Raw genomic sequence first — 5,772 nt, 5'->3', positions numbered from 1 at the left:
TGGCCACACGGGTGGCTTTTACTCGGCTTGTATCAAAGGACCACTCTGGAGAATATATTTCTTTTAATTACTTCAAAATCCGATTTTCAGAAGGGCCACGGAGACTTAAAGGCAGATGGTGAAATGGTGAGCTGCAAGGAGGTGCCCTGCCTGGGTCTGGAAGCAACGCAGGGAGCTGTCGCAGCTGCTTTGCTGTTCCTCTTCCCTTCCTCCTGGACTTTGGGTGTGCGGTGTGTCTGCGTTACGAGGTACCTGCTGTGTTCCAAAGACACTTTGGGGAAAAAAAAAACCCAACCTTAAAAATGCATATTTTGAGTTCATCAGCAGGGTGCACTCGGGAGTTTTCAATTAAGCCTGACCCCTGCTTGTGCCGGTCCCTTCTGGCCTTGGTGAACTTGCAGATAGCAAGACAAAAATCTGCAGTGATGGTGTTTTGGGGTATGTTGAAAGGATGATTCAAACATAGGTCAAGTCAACAATTTTCAAAAGTAAAGCCAGCAATTTTGCTTTATTATAAACTTTTTTAAATGCAAGATGCTCTTATCCGTAGAAGAAAATTTGTAGTAACCAGTTGATGCTAAAATACTTTTTTTTTTCCTTACCTCCTCTGAAGTAAGAAGTTGGCTTGAATAGTTTTTCACATTTTCCACCTTTTTATTGTGTGTTTTACAGTTCAGCTGTTTGTTACGGTGATGTTTGCTAACGGTGAGCTGAATTTAGTATAGAATACAAACGTTATGGCCAGATTGGGCATTTAATTAATTTTAAAGTTTACACAAAACTTTCTTGTGCAATAAGAGTGGACTTGATGTTCTGTCACAAACCAAAATTGCTTTCTGTTTGTGTTCTGGGATGCTCGGATTTGGGTTTTAGAGATTTTTAAACCAGATTATGCCGGGTAAGTGGAAGCGTAAAATGATTTTTGAACAGCCATCTTCCAGTTGCACAAGTGATTGAAATGACGAGTGTGAAGGCATTTATGTGAAGTTCTTTTGCATAATGAGAAGGGAGCGAGTTAGTGGGGGAAAGATAGTAATGATCAGCTCATAAAGGCCATGCTCGGGAGAATAATTTCATTAAATTCTCCAGCAGATCGGTAAATCCTTCGGCTGCCTTTTTCAGTACAGTTACACAGTTTATGTTCTTCTGGGAGGAATTCAACTCCTGGTGCTTGCCTCCTCCCTCCAGCCTGACATTTTGCTAAATCAATTTATTGCGTGGCAGAGCCTGCAAACAATGCCTTCCAAAGCATTAAAGAGCTGGTCTATTTAGGGAAGACCTTTTCTGTTTATATCCTAAATATGCTGTCAGCTGATCGTTTGGTTGGAGCGGAGCTTGTCCCCTTTAATCTCTTACAAATTCACTCCAGCGACAAGCCCACCTTCCTGAGCTTGTCTGAGCTGCTATTTTCTCTACCTTAAAAACGTCTTTCTGTGCTCTGATTTCTGTTTTTCCTAACAACGGAGTGACCTCGCTTGGACCCGTCTGCTCGGTGCGGTGGCAGGTCTCCATAACTTCTGGTAATTGGATTGGTATCAGCGGCCTTCTGTGGTAGTGATCCTCAAAGAGGAAAAATAATCTTTAAATAGAGACCCGTTTCTATGAAATTCAGCTTGAGGGAACAGAAAGGAAAGGGAGGAATGAATATTAATTGATTACAATTGAAGCAGATGGGACCAGGATTCGTTTTTTTTGGTGACAAACGAGAAGGTAAGATGTGATGAGTTCAGCAATAATGTTGGGAAACTTTTGTGCTCTTGAAGTCCTTCGGCTATATTAAGCAGGTTAATTCTCTGAATTTTGTACCCCGTAAATATTAGCCTTGTAGAATGATGCTGGTAGTTCTTTACCTGAGCCCAATCCTGGTTTCGAAGTGATTGAAAGCCTGCTCTCCCTAGAAAGAGTGCAAGATATTGCCCCCAAAATACAATGCTTACTCTTTGAGTGCTGGTTCCCTCCTTTCCACTTGAAAGAGTTTAGAGGTGTAATTATTAATTTGAGTTAAAAGGAAGAATATAGCACAGCCATTAAGAAATAAAATAGTCCACTGTTGGGTCATTTTGTGTTCCTAATGAATTTGGACATTGTGTATCTCATTAGACTTCCAATTTGGATCAAAGCTGGTAAGATCTAATGAATGGAGTACTTTTGAAAACCTTTTATTTCAATAACAGTATTTTTTGCCAGTATTGTTTGTACTGAAAAGCGTGTTCTTCAGCAGTCTCTGAGGAATGTTTGTGGTTGGGGGGAAACGAGGAGGGAAAAAACAAATTTTAAACGGTTATTTTAAAAATCAGTTCAATCACAAATTACTTTTCTAAGCAATTACAATGACACTAAAAGCGCAGCACAGTGCCAAAGAGCAGCTGTGTCAAATGGATGAATTTCCCACGTCCTTCCGTTACAAAAGCGAGTGGTCGGAAGGGGCGTTCCTCTGACACCACCTGTACGTAACAGTCGGGGACTGGGATGTCTTGTGCGTCGCAGTTCTCTTCCTATTCCAATGTAGAAGAATCGCAACACTGGATTGTCTTCCAGTTAGGGAAGGACCTTTCCCCGTGAGAGTTTGTTTAAAAGAGAGATTTATGTGACGAGCGCAGAACAGAAACACTGGGATTTTCTTTCTGAAAGATCCTGCAAGAGGGCTGTAACGCATTAAACCAACGTACACTTGTATAGTCCCCTGAGGTTTCCCTGCATCAACGCATACAAATATCTTAAGGGCGGAAGTCAAGAGGACGGAAGCAGTCTGTTTGCAGTGGTGTCCAGCGACAGGACTAGGGGCAATGGATGCAAACTGAAACACGAGAGGTTTCAGTTGAATATGAGGAAGAACTTCTTCACTCTGAGGGTGGCAGAGCACTGGAACAGGCTGCCCAGGGAGGTTGTGGAGTCTCCTTCTCTGGAGATATTCAAAGCCTGCCTGGATGAAGTCCTGTGTAGCATGCTCTAGGTGAGCCTGCTTTAGCAGGGGGGTTGGACTAGATGATCTCCTGAGGTCCCTTCCAACCCTTACGATTCTGTGATTCTGTGATACCTAAAAATACATACATTGGCAGTTTTGCCTCTCTGCATTTGTTCTGAGAAAGGTATAAATGATGATTAAAGTGTTGGGTAAATGGTGCATGCATAAAAGATTGGAGAAGTTCAACAGAACTTTGAAAACACTCAAGAACTGCAAGAGTGTAGAAGGCTCTCTGTAAAGATGTCTCAAGAGATTAATTTCAATAAAAGGATAATATAGATTGAGATTGCCAGCTCTAAAGTGATTTATAGCTACCTAAATTAACTGTATATCTAAGTTGTTCTCGGCTAAGCCTGCTTACTGGTGGGTATTGAAGAGTTGCTGCCTTCCGACCCGAGTAGGTTCCTCGTGTAAGTGAGGAGGCTCAGCCAAAGCTGGGCTTTCCGGACCTTGTCAGTGTTAACTTCAAAGTGCTTTTGCTCTCATTTTGATTCCTTTCTTTTCCCCTCTGCCTTTCAAAGGGGGTGGCAAAAAATGAGGTCCTGGCATGTAGTTGTTTAGCACTATCAATGCGATTATATTATTGAAATGGTTTCTTTAAAAAAAATCTGATCTCGGCAAGTTTAAAACTCTCTAATGCCTTTAAGATGCAATTTATGAGAGCGCACTGGGAATTTAAACTTCAAGAGTGGGGTAAGGCTGCACAGCAGCATCATGTCATTCCTGGGATGCCCTCTGCTCAGTTGTGCCGCCTAAGGTTGACTCCATCCTCGGGATATGTTTCAGGGCTTCTGTCCTGGATCCTATTCTATGTGGCTTCTCAAAGGTCTCTGGCACTACATCCATGCAGATTGTGCCTTGATTTGATGGCTTGCCTCTAAGACAAACCTCCTCATTGTTATAAGGATATTTTGTCTTGAAGGAGATTTTTCCACTGTTCTCTCTTGGGGAGGAATACCCCATGCCACCGTTGTGCAATTGAGGAGCTTGTTCCAGGAAAGTTCACGTCACCGCAGTAATAGATGTGTGCGTTCAGAGCAAAACACAGAGCTTCCCGATCAACTGAGCCCTGGTGGGAAGGCAGTCTGGGTCCTGGGGAACTGATGATGTGGCTAATCTGGGTAGCTACCCCGTAGCCAAGACAAGGCCTTCACGATTGCTTTCAAGTCTATACATAAACTGTGTCTTGAGGAGAAGTGGGGCACTGTGTGCCGTGAGTGACACTCTAGTGCAACCTCTTCTGCTTCAGGTTGTGCCCATGGCCCCTTGTCCTGGTGCTGGGCACCACTGGGAAGAGTCTGGCTCCATCCTCGTGACCCCCACCCTTGAGATATTTGTAGGTGTTGATGAGATCCCCTCTCAGCCTTCTCTTCTCCAGGCTAATGTAAACAGTTTCCCTGTGGGAAAAGCACCATGCAGTAGCAAAAATAGACATCTACTCTGGAGAAGGAGAACAGACAAAAATGTCATCATCTTATTCCAATACTTGTTTTGGGGACGAAATGATGGAGCAGTCTCTCTGGAGTTGGAGCTGCCTACTGCACTGAGTCAGAAATGCTGCCGGGGGAGCCGGTGTGCGCCCGTGTGCTGGGATGGGTTGTGCCTCCAAGGCAGTGCTGCCACCCAGGGCCGCCTGTCTGTAATTCCTGATCACTGTGTGATAATGGAATCGTACAAGTGTAGGGGCTTCAGTGGGTGCAGCTCTCTGCAGGAACAGGGTATAACCCCCATTTCAGCATCTCGAGCATCTCACTGCATTTCTGTTGCCAGGGTGGGCTGCAAAAAACCACATACAATTTGCTAACAGGCAACAGCTTCAAATTGAGTTACCCATTTCAAAAAAGCAAATGATCTTGTTGCTCATGGTGTTGCCTTTGCTTACTTGAAACCGAAGTGAAAGCGTGGATTATTTCTTTTGACTTGCTCTGCTGTTTTAATTTAGTGGAATTTAACTCCTTTCTTAGGCTGGAAACCCATTTCTCCTCCAGCTTTGCAGCATCACCCCACAGTCAGAGATTGAAATATAAAAATGTTTTTGTTTTTTGGTTTTTTTTTTTCTTTGAAGGGAAACAGAAGAGATTGGTCAGATGGTGTAATTTCATTAAACACTTGTGTTGTAGAACAAAAACTGTGGTTTGAGATCACGGTACTTTGAAATGCCATGTGAGGGAGGAGGAGGTCCCAGTGAGCATCTCTGGGACGTGTTTTTGTCTGGAGTCCTGCGACCACCTGCAGCTGGTGTGAGTTAGCACGCTGCTGGGACACCTGCATTTAAGCCTGAGTTTCCTAAAAAGCTCGGCTGCCTTATGCTCCGGGACAGTACCTTCGCTCTCCGCGAGTGTGCTGAGGGCCAAAGTAATGCACGTAAAGCAGGGGAGGTGGGGTGAAGAAAATCCCTTCTGCCAAGGAGTTTCTTCATCAGAAACTCTCACTTCAGTTGTGGGTTTGTATGCTTTACTAACTTTATAAAACACAGCTGGGGGGTAAAAAAAAAGAAGTTCAAATGTATGAATTGGCAGGTGAATGAAGTGGTTAATGGGTTGCATTCGCGTGTTCCTCTCGCTGCTTGCGTGTAGTGCAAGGTCCTGCCCCTGGGTCGGGGTAACCCCCAGTATCCGCACAGGCTGGGGGAGGAAAGGATGGAGAGCAGCCCTGCCCAGAGGGACTTGGGAGCACTGATGGATGAAAAGCTGGGCATGAGCCGGCAATGGGTGCTGGCAGCCCAGAAGCCAACCCTACCTTGGGCTGCATCAGGAGAAGCGTGGCCAGCGGCGAGGGAGGGGATTCTGCCCCTCTGCTCTGCTCTG

Source organism: Egretta garzetta, unplaced genomic scaffold (genome assembly GCF_000687185.1).
Source record: "Egretta garzetta isolate BGI_Z169 unplaced genomic scaffold, ASM68718v1 scaffold234, whole genome shotgun sequence".
Taxonomy (NCBI): domain Eukaryota; kingdom Metazoa; phylum Chordata; class Aves; order Pelecaniformes; family Ardeidae; genus Egretta; species Egretta garzetta.
This window is presented reverse-complemented; position numbering follows the sequence as displayed.